The sequence below is a fragment of the Camelus bactrianus genome, chromosome 28 (assembly GCF_048773025.1).
Source record: "Camelus bactrianus isolate YW-2024 breed Bactrian camel chromosome 28, ASM4877302v1, whole genome shotgun sequence".
NCBI lineage: Eukaryota > Metazoa > Chordata > Mammalia > Artiodactyla > Camelidae > Camelus > Camelus bactrianus.
This window is the reverse complement of record NC_133566.1, coordinates 1,118,727-1,134,061: the sequence shown is the minus strand read 5'-3', so window position 1 is coordinate 1,134,061 and position 15,335 is coordinate 1,118,727.

The window sequence follows — 15,335 nt, the reverse complement described above, 5'->3', positions numbered from 1 at the left end:
TCTCATTCTTTTTTCTAGTGCCGGTTTGAATTCCTGCAGTTTTCACTGTAAAACCGTGTTGGAGCTTATAACTCCCCATATATGTAGGCAGTGTAGTTTGCAACTAAAATAAACTTTGTGTTCACAACAAGCTCGGTGATGGACGGCTTTCACACACAATTTTCTCTCAGAACTGAGCATGTGGAGAGGCGTTCTTTCATCTAGCACAAAGGGAACAATTTGCAAGGGAATCTGTTATTCTAGTTTCTCAGACTGTTTCTTTGCCAGTATTAAGTTCCTGCATTGTTCACTGTAAAACCGAGTTGGAGCTAGTACATCCCCATTTATATATATGAACTGTAGTTTGCAACTGAAATGAAAATTTGTATTATAAACAAGCTACGTGAAGGACGGCTTTCAAACACACATATATTTCAGAAATGAGCATGTGGAGAGACGTTCGTTCATCTAGCATAAAATGGAACGTTCTGCAGGAGAAATTTTACTCTGGATTCTCAGTCTGTTTCCTAGTGCCGGTTTGAAGTTCCTGCATTTTTCACTGTAAAACAGAGTTGGAACTAGTACCTCCCCATATATATGTATGTAGTGTAATTTCCTACTGTGAAGAAACTTTGTGTTCATAGCAAGAAAGTTGAAGGACGGCTTTCACACACACTTATCTCTCAGAAATTAGCATTTGGGGAGACGTTCATTCCTCTAGAACAATGGGAACGTGTTGCAGAGGAAAATTATTCTCTGGTTTCTCAGTCTGTTTCCAAGTGCCGGTATGATGTTCCTGAATTTTTCACTGTAAAACCGAGATGGAGCTAGTACCTACCCTTTTATATGTATGAAGTGTAGTTTGCAACTGAAATGAAAATTTGTATTCCCAACAAGCTAGGTGAAGGACGGCTTTCAAACACACTTATCTCTCAGAATTGAGCATGTGGAGAAAAGTTCGTTCAGCTAGCACAATGGAAACACTTTGCAAGTGTAACATTTACTCTGGTTTCTCAGTCTGTTTCCTAGTGCCGTTTTGAAGTTCCTGCAGTTTTCACTGTAAAACCGTGTTGGAGCTAGGTCCTCCAAATATAAATATATGGAGTGCAGTTTACAACTGAAGAGAAACTTTCTGTTCCCAACAAAAAAGATGAAGGACGGCCTTTACACACACTAATCTCTCAGAAATGAGCATGTGGAGAGACGATCGTTCATCTAGCACAAAGGGAACGGGTTGCAGGGGAAACTGTTTTTTTGGTTTCTCAGTCTGTTTCCTAGTGCCGGTTTGAAGTTCCTGCAGTTTTCAATGTAAAACCTAGTTGGAGCTTATACCTCCCCATATATGTATGCAGTGTAGTTAGCAACTGAAAAAACTTTCTGTTCCCAACAAGCTAGGTGAAAGACGGCATTTGCACACACTTATCTCTCAGAACTGAGCATGTGGAGAGACGTTCATTCATCTAGCACAAAGGGAACGGTTTGCAGGGGAAACTGTTACTCTGGTTTCTCAGTCTGTTTCCTAGTGCCGGTATTAAGTTCCTGCATTTTTCACTGTAAAACCGAGTTTGAGCTAGTACCTCCCCATTTACATATATGAAGTGTAGTTTGCAACTGAAATGAAAATTTGTATTACCAACAAGCTAGGTGAAGCACGGCTTTCACACACAATTATCTCTCAGAACTTAGCATGTGGACAGACGTTCGTTCATCTAGCACAAAATGGAACGTTTTGCAGGAGAAACTTTTACTCTAGTTCTCGGTATGTTTCGTAGTGCCGGTTTGAAGTTCCTGCAGTTTTCACTGTAAAACCGATTTTGAGCCAGGTCCGCCCCATATATATGTATGGAGTGTACTTTGCAACTGAAAAGGAACTTTGTGTTCCCATCAAGATAGGTGAAGGACGGCTTTCACACACACTTATCTGTCAGAACTGAGCATGTGGAGAAAAGTTCGTTCACTTAGAAAATTTGAACGCTTTGCAAGTGTAATATTTACTCTGGTTTCTCAGTCTTTTTCTTAGTGCCGGTTTGAAGTTCTTGTAATTTTCACTGTAAAACCGTGATGCAGCTTGGACCTCCCCATATAAATATATGGACTGTAGTTTGCAACTGAAAGAATCTTTGTGTTCCCAAAAAGCTAGGTGAAGGACGGCTTTCAGACACACTTATCTCTTAGAACTGAGCATGTGGAGAGACGTTCGTTCATGTAGCACAAATGGAATTGTTGGAAGGGGAAATTTTACTCAGCTTTCTCTGTCCGTTTCCTAGTGCCGGGTTGAAGTTCCTGCAGTTATCAGTGTAAAATCTATTTGGAGCTTGTACCTCCCCATATATATATACGGAGTGTAGTTTGCAACTGAAAAGAAACTTTGTTTTCCCAACAAGCTAGGTGAAGGACGGCTTTCACACACACTTATCTCTCAGAACTGAGCATGTGCAGAGACGTTCGTTCATCAAGCACAAAGGGAACGGATTGAAGTCGAAATTTTACTCAGCATTCTCAGTCTGTTTCCTAGTGCCGGTGTGAAGTTCCTGCAGTTTTCACTGTTAAACCGATTTGAGATAGTACCTCCCCATATATATGTCTGGAGTGTAGTTTCAACTGAAAAGAATCTTTGCGTTTCCAACAAGCTTGGTGAAGGACGGTTTTCACACACACTTTTCTCTCAGAACTTAGCATGTGTAGAAAATTCGTTCACCTAGCACAATGGGAACGCTTTGCAAGTGTAACATTTACTCTGGTTTCTCATTCTTTTTTTTAGTGCCTGTTTAAATTCCTGAAGTTTTCACTGTAAAACCGTGTTGGAGCTTATAACTCCCCATATATGTAAGCAGTGTAGTTTGCAACTAAAAGAAACTTTGTGTTCCCAACAAGCTAGGTGAAGGACGACTTTCACACACACTTATCTCTCTGAACTGAGCATGTGGAGAGATGTTCGTTCATCTAGCATAAAATGGAACGTTCTGCAGGAGAAATTTTACTCTGGATTCTCAGTCTGTTTCCTAGAGCCGGTTTGAAGTTCCTGCATTTTTCACTGTAAAACAGAGTTGGAACTAGTACCTCCCCATATATATGTATGTAGTGTAATTTCCTACTGTGAAGAAACTTTGTGTTCATAGCAAGCAAGTTGAAGGACGGCTTCCACACACACTTATCTCTCAGAATTTAGCATTTGGGGAGACGTTCATTCCTCTAGAACAATGGGAACGTGTTGCAGAGGAAAATTATTCTTTGGTTTCTCAGTCTGTTTCCTAGTGCCGATATGATATTCCTGCATTTTTCACTGTAAAACCGATTTGAGATAGTACCTCCCCATATATATGTCTGGAGTGTAGTTTCAACTGAAAAGAATCTTTGCGTTTCCAACAAGCTTGGTGAAGGACGGTTTTCACACACACTTTTCTCTCAGAACTTAGCATGTGTAGAAAATTCGTTCACATAGCACAATGGGAACGCTTTGCAAGTGTAACATTTACTCTGGTTTCTCATTCTTTTTTCTAGTGCCTGTTTGAATTCCTGAAGTTTTCACTGTAAAACCGTGTTGGAGCTTATAACTCCCCATATATGTAAGCAGTGTAGTTTGCAACTAAAAGAAACTTTGTGTTCCCAACAAGCTAGGTGAAGGACGACTTTCACACACACTTATCTCTCTGAACTGAGCATGTGGAGAGACGTTCGTTCATCTAGCACAAAGAGAACGTTTTGCAGGGGAATCTGTTACTCTGGTTTTTAAGTCTGTTTCCTTGCCGGTATTAAGTTTCTGCATTTTTCACTGTAAAACCGAGTTGGAGCTAGTACATCCCCATTTACATGTATGAACTGTAGTTTGCAACTGAAATGAAAATTTGTTTTCCCAACAAGCTAGGTGAAGACGGCTTTCACACACGCATATCTTTCAGAAATGAGCATGTGGAGAGACGTTCGTTCATCTAGCACAAATGGAACGGTTTGCAGGAGAAATTTTACTCTGGATTCTCAGTCTGTTTCCTAGTGCCGGTTTGATTTTCCTGCAGTTTTCACTGTAAAACAGAGTTGGAACTAGTACCTCCTCATATATATGTATGGAGTGTATTTTGCAATTGAGAAGAATCTTTGTGTTCCCAACAACCTAGGTGAAGGATGGCTTCCACACACACTTATCTCTCAGAACTGAGCATGTAGAGAAAAGTTCGTTCACCTAGAATATGGGAACGCTTTGCAAGTGTAATATTTACTCTGGTTTCTCAGTCTGTTTCTTAGTGCCTGTTTGAAGTTCTTGTAATTTTCACTGTAAAACCGTGTTGCAGCTTGGACTTCCCCATATAAATGTATGGACTGTAGTTTGCAACTGAAAGAATCTTTGTGTTCCCAAAAAGCTAAGTAAAGGACGGCTTTCAGACACACTAATCTCTTAGAACTGAGCATGTGGAGAGACGTTCGTACATCTAGCACAAAGGGAACTGTTGGAAGGGGAAATTTTACTCAGCTTTCTCAGTCCGTTTCCTAGTGCCGGGTTGAAGTTCCTGCAGTTATCACAGTAAAACCGATTTGGAGCTAGTACCTCCCCATATATATATACGGAGTGTAGTTTGCAACTGAAAACAAACTTTGTGTTCCCAACTAGCTAGGTGAAGGACGGCTTTCACACCCACTTATCTCTCAGAACTGAGCATGTGGAGAGACGTTCGTTCATCTATCACAATGGGAACGGGTAGCAGGAGAAATGTTACTCTGGTTTCTCAGTCTGTTTCCTACAGCCAGTTTGAAGTTCCTGCAGTTTTCACTGTAAAACCGAGTTGGAGATTATACCTCCCCTTATATGTATGCATTGTAGTTTGCAACTGAAAGAATCTTTTGTTCCCAACAAGCTAAGTGAAGGACGGCTTTCACACACACATATCTCTTAGAACTGAGCATGTGGAGTGACGTTCGTTCATCTAGCACAAATGGAACGTGTGGAAGGGGAAATTTTACTCAGCTTTCTCAGTCCGTTTCCTAGTGCCGGTTTGAAGTTCCTGCAGTTTTCACTGTAAAACCGAGTTGGAGCTAGTACCAACCCTTATATATATATGCATTGTAGTTTGCAACTGAAAACAAACTTTGTGTTCCCAACTAGCTAGGTGAAGGACGGCTTTCACACCCAATTATCTCTCAGAACTGAGCATGTGGAGAGACGTTCGTTCATCTAGCACAAAGGGAATGGGTTGCAGGGGAAATTTTACTAAGCTTTCTCAGTCTGTTTCCTAGTGCCGTATTGAAGTTCCTGCAGTTTTCACTGTAAAACCGAAATGAGATAGTCCCTCCCCATATATATGTATGGAGTGTAGTTTGCAACCTGAAAGGAACTTTGTGTTCTCATCAAGCTAGGTGAAGGACGGCTTTCACACACACTTGTCTCTCAGAAGTGAGCATGCGGAGTGACGTTCGTTCACCTAGCACAAACGGAACGGGTTGCTGGAGAAACTTTTACTCTGGGTTCTGAGTCTGCTTCCTAGTGCCGATTTGAAGTTCCTGCAGTTTTCACTGTAAAAACGATTTGGAGCTAATACCTCCCCTTATATATATATGGAGTGGAGATTGCAACTGAAAAGAATCTTTGTGTTCCCCACAAGCTAGATGAAGTACAGCTTTCACCACACTTATCTCGCAGAACTTAGAATGTGGAGAAAATTCGTTCACCTAGCACAATGGGAACGCTTTGCATGTGTAATATTTACTCTGGTTTCTCATTCTATTTTCTAGTGCCGGTTTGAATTCCTGCAGTTTTCACTGTAAAACCGTGTTGGAGCTTATAACTCCCCATATATGTAAGCAGTGTAGTTTGCAACTAAAAGAAACTTTGTGTTCCCAACAATCTAGGTGAAGGACGACTTTCACACACACTTATCTCTCTGAACTGAGCATGTGGAGAGATGTTCGTTCATCTAGCACAAAGAGAACGTTTTGCAGGGGAATCTGTTACTCTGGTTTTTAAGTCTGTTTCCTTGCCGGTATTAAGTTCCTGCATTTTTCACTGTAACACCGAGTTGGAGCTAGTACATCCCCATTTACATTTATGAACTGTAGTTTGCAACTGAAATGAAAATTTGTTTTCCCAACAAGCTAGGTGAAGACGGCTTTCACACACACATATCTTTCAGAAATGAGCATGTGGAGAGACGTTCGTTCATCTAGCACAAATGGAACGGTTTGCAGGAGAAATTTTACTCTGGATTCTCAGTCTGTTTCCTAGTGCCGGTTTGATTTTCCTGCAGTTTTCACTGTAAAACCGAGTTGGAACTAGTACCTCCTCATACATATGCCTGGAGTGTAGTTTGCAACTGAAAAGAATCTTTGCGTTTCCAACAAGCTTGGTGAAGGATGGTTTTCACACACACTTTTCTCTCAGAACTTAGCATGTGTAGAAAATTCGTTCACATAGCACAATGGGAACGCTTTGCAAGTGTAACATTTACTCTGGTTTCTCATTCTTTTTTCTAGTGCCAGTTTGAATTCCTGCAGTTTTCACTGTAAAACCGTGTTGGAGCTTATATCTCCCCATATGTGTAAGCAGTGTAGTTTGCAACAAAAAGAAAATTTGTGTTCCCAACAAGCTAGGTGAAGGACGACTTTCACACACACTTATCTCGCAGAACTGAGCATGTGGAGAGACGTTCGTTCACCTAACAAAAAGAGAAAGTTTTACAGGGGAATCTGTTACTCTGGTTTTTAAGTCTGTTTCCTTGCCGGTATTAAGTTTCTGCATTTTTCACTGTAAAACCGAGTTGGAGCTAGTACATCCCCATTTACATGTATGAACTGTAGTTTGCAACTGAAATGAAAATTTGTTTTCCCAACAAGCTAGGTGAAGACGGCTTTCACACACGCATATCTTTCAGAAATGAGCATGTGGAGAGACGTTCGTTCATCTAGCACAAATGGAACGGTTTGCAGGAGAAATTTTACTCTGGATTCTCAGTCTGTTTCCTAGTGCCGGTTTGATTTTCCTGCAGTTTTCACTGTAAAAGAGAGTTGGAACTAGTACCTCCTCATATATATGTATGGAGTGTATTTTGCAATTGAGAAGAATCTTTGTGTTCCCAACAACCTAGGTGAAGGATGGCTTCCACACACACTTATCTCTCAGAACTGAGCATGTAGAGAAAAGTTCGTTCACCTAGAATATGGGAACGCTTTGCAAGTGTAATATTTACTCTGGTTTCTCAGTCTGTTTCTTAGTGCCGGTTTGAAGTTCTTGTAATTTTCACTGTAAAACCGTGTTGCAGCTTGGACTTCCCCATATAAATGTATGGACTGTAGTTTGCAACTGAAAGAATCTTTGTGTTCCCAAAAAGCTAAGTAAAGGACGGCTTTCAGACACACTTATCTCTTACAACTGAGCATGTGGAGAGACGTTCGTATATCTAGCACAAAGGGAACTGTTGGAAGGGGAAATTTTACTCAGCTTTCTCAGTCCGTTTCCTAGTGCCGGGTTGAAGTTCCTGCAGTTATCACAGTAAAACCGATTTGGAGCTAGTACCTCCCCATATATATATACGGAGTGTAGTTTGCAACTGAAAACAAACTTTGTGTTCCCAACTAGCTAGGTGAAGGACGGCTTTCACACCCACTTATCTCTCAGAACTGAGCATGTGGAGAGACGTTCGTTCATCTATCACAATGGGAACGGGTAGCAGGAGAAATGTTACTCTGGTTTCTCAGTCTGTTTCCTACAGCCAGTTTGAAGTTCCTGCAGTTTTCACTGTAAAACCGAGTTGGAGATTATACCTCCCCTTATATGTATGCATTGTAGTTTGCAACTGAAAGAATCTTTTGTTCCCAACAAGCTAAGTGAAGGACGGCTTTCACACACACATATCTCTTAGAACTGAGCATGTGGAGTGACGTTCGTTCATCTAGCACAAATGGAACGTGTGGAAGGGGAAATTTTACTCAGCTTTCTCAGTCCGTTTCCTAGTGCCGGTTTGAAGTTCCTGCAGTTTTCACTGTAAAACCGAGTTGGAGCTAGTACCAACCCTTATATATATATGCATTGTAGTTTGCAACTGAAAACAAACTTTGTGTTCCCAACTAGCTAGGTGAAGGACGGCTTTCACACCCAATTATCTCTCAGAACTGAGCATGTGGAGAGACGTTCGTTCATCTAGCACAAAGGGAATGGGTTGCAGGGGAAATTTTACTAAGCTTTCTCAGTCTGTTTCCTAGTGCCGTATTGAAGTTCCTGCAGTTTTCACTGTAAAACCGAAATGAGATAGTCCCTCCCCATATATATGTATGGAGTGTAGTTTGCAACCTGAAAGGAACTTTGTGTTCTCATCAAGCTAGGTGAATGACGGCTTTCACACACACTTGTCTCTCAGAAGTGAGCATGCGGAGTGACGTTCGTTCACCTAGCACAAACGGAACGGGTTGCTGGAGAAACTTTTACTCTGGGTTCTGAGTCTGCTTCCTAGTGCCGATTTGAAGTTCCTGCAGTTTTCACTGTAAAAACGATTTGGAGCTAATACCTCCCCTTATATATATATGGAGTGGAGATTGCAACTGAAAAGAATCTTTGTGTTCCCCACAAGCTAGATGAAGTACGGCTTTCACCACACTTATCTCGCAGAACTTAGAATGTGGAGAAAATTCGTTCACCTAGCACAATGGGAACGCTTTGCATGTGTAATATATACTCTGGTTTCTCATTCTTTTTTCTAGTGCCGGTTTGAATTCCTGCAGTTTTCACTGTAAAACCGTGTTGGAGCTTATAACTCCCCATATATGTAGGCAGTGTAGTTTGCAACTAAAATAAACTTTGTGTTCCCAACAAGCTCGGTGATGGACGGCTTTCACACACAATTTTCTCTCAGAACTGAGCATGTGGAGAGACGTTCTTTCATCTAGCACAAAGGGAACGAGTTGCAAGGGAATCTGTTATTCTGGTTTCTCAGACTGTTTCTTTGCCGGTATTATGTTCCTGCATTTTTCACTGTAAAACCGAGTTGGAGCTAGTACATCCCCATTTATATATATGAACTGTAGTTTGCAACTGAAATGAAAATTTGTATTACAAACAAGCTACGTGAAGGACGGCTTTCAAACACACATATATTTCAGAAATGAGCATGTGGAGAGACGTTCGTTCATCTAGCATAAAATGGAACGTTCTGCAGGAGAAATTTTACTCTGGATTCTCAGTCTGTTTCCTAGTGCCGGTTTGAAGTTCCTGCATTTTTCACTGTAAAACAGAGTTGGAACTAGTACCTCCCCATATATATGTATGTAGTGTAATTTCCTACTGTGAAGAAACTTTGTGTTCATAGCAAGCAAGTTGAAGGACGGCTTCCACACACACTTATCTCTCAGAATTTAGCATTTGGGGAGACGTTCATTCCTCTAGAACAATGGGAACGTGTTGCAGAGGAAAATTATTCTTTGGTTTCTCAGTCTGTTTCCTAGTGCCGATATGATATTCCTGCATTTTTCACTGTAAAACCGATTTGAGATAGTACCTCCCCATATATATGTCTGGAGTGTAGTTTCAACTGAAAAGAATCTTTGCGTTTCCAACAAGCTTGGTGAAGGACGGTTTTCACACACACTTTTCTCTCAGAACTTAGCATGTGTAGAAAATTCGTTCACATAGCACAATGGGAACGCTTTGCAAGTGTAACATTTACTCTGGTTTCTCAGTCTGTTTCCTAGTGCCGTTTTGAAGTTCCTGCAGTTTTCACTGTAAAACCGTGTTGGAGCTAGGTCCTCCAAATGTAAATATATGGAGTGTAGTTTACAACTGAAGAGAAACTTTCTGTTCCCAACAAAAAAGATGAAGGACGGCTTTTACACACACTAATCTCTCAGAAATCAGCATGTGGAGAGACGATCGTTCATCTAGCACAAAGGGAACGGGTTGCAGGGGAAACTGTTTTTTTGGTTTCTCAGTCTGTTTCCTAGTGCCGGTTTGAAGTTCCTGCAGTTTTCAATGTAAAACCTAGTTGGAGCTTATACCTCCCCATATATGTATGCAGTGTAGTTTGCAACTGAAAGAAACTTTCTGTTCCCAACAAGCTAGGTGAAAGACGGCATTTGCACACACTTATCTCTCAGAACTGAGCATGTGGAGAGACGTTCATTCATCTAGCACAAAGGGAACGGTTTGCAGGGGAAACTGTTACTCTGGATTCTCAGTCTGTTTCCTAGTGCCGGTATTAAGTTCCTGCATTTTTCACTGTAAAACCGAGTTTGAGCTAGTACCTCCCCATTTACATATATGAAGTGTAGTTTGCAACTGAAATGAAAATTTGTACTACCAACAAGCTAGGTGAAGCACGGCTTTCACACACAATTATCTCTCAGAACTTAGCATGTGGACAGACGTTCGTTCATCTAGCACAAAATGGAACGTTTTGCAGGAGAAACTTTTACTCTAGTTCTCGGTATGTTTCGTAGTGCCGGTTTGAAGTTCCTGCAGTTTTCACTGTAAAACCGATTTTGAGCCAGGTCCGCCCCATATATATGTATGGAGTGTACTTTGCAACTGAAAAGGAACTTTGTGTTCCCATCAAGATAGTTGAAGGACGGCTTTCACACACACATATCTGTCAGAACTGAGCATGTGGAGAAAAGTTCGTTCACTTAGAAAATTTGAACGCTTTGCAAGTGTAATACTTACTCTGGTTTCTCAGACTTTTTCTTAGTGCCGGTTTGAAGTTCTTGTAATTTTCACTGTAAAACCGTGATGCAGCTTGGACCTCCCCATATAAATGTATGGACTGTAGTTTGCAACTGAAAGAATTTTTGTGTTCCCAAAAAGCTAGATGAAGGACGGCTTTCAGACACACTTATCTCTTAGAACTGAGCATGTGGAGAGACGTTCGTTCATGTAGCACAAATGGAATTGTTGGAAGGGGAAATTTTACTCAGCTTTCTCAGTCCGTTTCCTAGTGCCGGGTTGAAGTTCCTGCAGTTATCAGTGTAAAATCTATTTGGAGCTTGTACCTCCCCATATATATATACGGAGTGTAGTTTGCAACTGAAAAGAAACTTTGTTTTCCCAACAAGCTAGGTGAAGGACGGCTTTCACACACACTTATCTCTCAGAACTGAGCATGTGCAGAGACGTTCGTTCATCAAGCACAAAGGGAACGGATTGGAGTCGAAATTTTACTCAGCATTCTCAGTCCGTTTCCTAGTGCCGGTTTGAAGTTCCTGTAGTTTTCACTGTTAAACCGATTTGAGATAGTACCTCCCCATATATATGTCTGGAGTGTAGTTTCAACTGAAAAGAATCTTTGCGTTTCCAACAAGCTTGGTGAAGGACGGTTTTCACACACACTTTTCTCTCAGAACTTAGCATGTGTAGAAAATTCGTTCACCTAGCACAATGGGAACGCTTTGCAAGTGTAACATTTACTCTGGTTTCTCATTCTTTTTTCTAGTGCCTGTTTGAATTCCTGAAGTTTTCACTGTAAAACCGTGTTGGAGCTTATAACTCCCCATATATGTAAGCAGTGTAGTTTGCTACTAAAAGAAACTTTGTGTTCCCAACAAGCTAGGTGAAGGACGACTTTCACACACACTTATCTCTCTGAACTGAGCATGTGGAGAGACGTTCGTTCATCTAGCACAAAGGGAATGGATGGAAGGGGAAATTTTACTCATCTTTATCTGGCCGTTTCCTAGTGCCGGGTAGAAGTTCCTGCACTTTTCACTGTAAAACCGAGTTGGAGATTACACCTTCCCATATATGTATGCAGTGTAGTTTGCAACTGAAAGAATCTTTGTTTTCCCAACAAGCTAGTTGAAGGAAGGCTTTCACACACACTTATCTCTTAGAACTGAACATGTGGGGAGACGTTCGTTCATCTAGCACAAAGGGAACGGGTGGAAGGGGAAACTTTCACTCTGGTCTCGTTCTGTTTCCTAGTGCCGGTTTGAAGTTCCAGCAGTTTTCACTGTAAAACAGAGTTGGGCCAAGGCCTCCCAATATATATGTATGGAGTGTAGTTTGCAACTGAAAAGAAAATTTGTGTTCCCAAGAAGCTAGATGAAGGACGGCTTTCACACACACTAATCTCTCAGAAATGAACATGTAGGGAGACGTTCGTTCATGTAGCGCAGAGGGAACGGGATGCAGGGGAAAGTTTTACTGTGGTTTCTCAGTCAGTTTCATAGTGCCGGTTTGAATTTCCTGCAGTTTTCACTGTAAAACCGATTTGAGCTTTTACTTCACCATATATATGTATGGACTGTAGTTTGCAACTGAAAAGAATCTTTGTGTTCCCAACAAGCTAGCTGAAGTACGGCTTTCACACACACTTATCTCTCAGAACTTAGCATGTGGAGAAAATTCTTTCACCTAACACAATGGGAACGCTTTGCAAGTGTAACATTTACTCTGGTTTCTCATTCTTTTTTCTAGTGCCGGTTTGAATTCCTGCAGTTTTCACTGTAAAACCGTGTTGGAGCTTATAACTCCCCATAATTGTAAGCTGTGTTGTTTGCAACTAAAAGAAACTCTGTGTTCCCAACAAGCTAGGTGAAAGACGGCTTTCACACACACTTATCTCTCAGAACTGAGCATGTGGAGAGACGTTCGTTCATCTAGCACAAAATGAACGGGTTGCAGGGGAATCTGTTACTCTGGTTTCTAAGTGTGTTTCCTTCCCGGTATTAAGTTCCTGCATTTTTCACTGTAAAACCGAGTTGGAGCTAGTACATCCCCATTTATATGTATGAACTGTAGTTTGCAACTGAAATGAAACTTTGTATTCCAAACAAGGTAAGGGAAGGACGGCTTTCACACACACTTATCTCTCCGAACTGAGCATGTGGAGAGACTTTCGTTCATCTAGCACAAATGGAACGGGTTGCAAGTGTAAAATTTACTCTGGTTTCTCAGTCTTTTTCCTAGTGCTGGTTTGAAATTCCTGCAGTTTTCACTGTAAAACCGTGTTGGAGCTATGTCCTCCCCATATAAATGTATGGATTGTAGTCTGCAACTGAAGAGAAACTTTATGTTCCCAACACACAAGGTGAGAACGGCTTTTACCCACACTAATTTCTCTGAACTGAGCATGTGGAGAGACGATCGTTCATCTAGCACAAAGGGAACGGGTTGCAGGGGAAACTGTTTTTTTGTTTTCTCAGTCTGTTTCCTAGTGCCGGTTTGAAGTTCCTGCAGTTTTCACTGTAAAACCAGGTTGAAGCTTATTCCTCCCCATATACGTATGCTGTGTAGTTTGCAACTGAAAGAAACTTTGTGTTCCCAACAAGCTAGTTGAAAGACGGCATTTGCACACACTTATCTCTCAGAACTGAGCATGTGGAGAGACGTTCGTTCATCTAGCACAAAGGGAACGGTTTGGAGGGGAAAGTGTTACTCTGTTTTCTCAGTCTGTTTCCTAGTGCCGGTAATAAGTTCCTGCATTTTTCACTGTAAAATCGAGTTGGAGCTAGTACCTCCCCATTTACATGTATGAATTGTAGTTTGCAACTGAAATGAAAATTTGTATTACCAACAAGCTATGTGAAGGACGTCTTTCACAGAATTTATCACTCAGAAATGAGCATGTGGAGAGACGTTCATTCCCATAGCACAAAGAGAATGGGATAAAAGAGAAACTTTTACTCTGGTTTCTGAGTCTGTTTCCTATTGCAGGTTTGAAGTTCCTGCAGTTTTCACTGTAAAATCGAGTTGGAGCTAGTACCTACCCATTAATATGTATGGAATGTAGTTTGCAACTGAAAAGATACTTTGTGTTCCCAACAAGATTGGTGAAGTACGGCTTTCACACACAATTATCTCTCAGAACTGAGCATGTGGAGAGACGTTCGTTCATCTAGCACAAAGGGAACGGTTTGTAGGGTAAATATTACTTAGCTTTCACAGGCTGTTTCCTAGTGCCGTATTGAAGTTACTGCAGTTTTCACTGTAAAACCGATATGAGCTAGTACCTCCCCATATATATGTATGGAGTGTAGTTTGCAACTTAAAAGATACTTTGTGTTCCCGACAAGCTAAGTGAAGTTCGGCTTTCACACACACTTATATCTCAGATCTGAGCATGTGGAGAGACGTTCCTTCATCTAGCACAAAGGGAAAGGGTTGCAGGAGAAACTATTCTCTGGTTTCTCAATCTATTTCCTAGTGCCTGTTTGAAGTTCCTGCAGTTTTCACTGTAAAACTGAGTTGGATCTAGTACCTCCCCTTATATATGTATGGATTGTTGTTTGCAACTGAAAAGAAACTTTGTGTTCCCGACAAGCTAGGTGAAGAACGCCTTTCACACACACTTATCTCTCAGAACTGAGCATGAGGAGAAATGTTCGTTCACCTAGGACAATGTAAACGCTTTGCAAGTGTAAAATTTACTCTGGATTCTCAGTATTTTTCCTAGTGCCGTTTTGAAGTTCCTGCAGTTTTCACTGTAAAACCGTGTTGGAGCTAGTTCCTCCCCATGTAAATGTGTGGAGTGTAGTTTGCAACTGAAGAGAAACTTTGTGTTCGCAACAAACAAGTTGAAGGACGGCTTTTACACACACTAATCTCTCAGAAATGAGCATGTGGAGAGACGATGGTTCATCTAACAAAAAGGGAATGGGTTGCAGGGGAAACTGATTTTTGGTTTCTCTGTCTGTTTCCTAGTGCCGGTTTGAAGTTCCTGCAGTTTTCAATGTAAAACCTAGTTGGAGCTTATACCTCCCCATATATGTATGCAGTGTAGTTTGCAACTGAAAGGAAATTTCTGTTCCCAACATGCTAGGTGAATGTCAGCATTTGCACACACATATCTCTCAGAACTGAGCATGTGGAGAGACGTTCGTTCATCTAGCCCAAAGGGAACGGTTTGCAGGGGAAACTGTTTCTCTGCTTTCTCAGTCTGTTTCCTATTGCCGGTATTAAGTTCCTGCATTTTTCACTGTAAAACCGAGTTGGAGCTATTACCTCCCCATTTACACGTATGAAGTGTAGTTTGCAACTTAAATGAAAATTTGTATTACCAACAAGCTAGGTGAAATAAGGCTTTCACACACACTTATCTCTCAGAACTGAGCATGTGGAGAGACGTTCGTTCATCTAGCACAAAATGGAACGTTTTGCAGGAGAAACTTTTACTCTAGTTCTCGATATGTTTCCTAGTTCCGGTTTGAAGTTCCTGCAGTTTTCACTGTAAAACCGATTTGGAGCCAGGACCGCCTCATATATATTTATGGAGTGTAGTTTGCAACTGAAAAGAAACTGTGTGTTCCCAACAAGATAAGTGAAGGACGGCTTTCACACACACATAACTCTCAGAACTGAGCATGTGGAGAGACGTTCGTTCACCTAGAAAATGGGAACGCTTTGCAAGTGTAATATTTACTCTGGTTTCTCAGTCTGTTTCTTAGTGCTG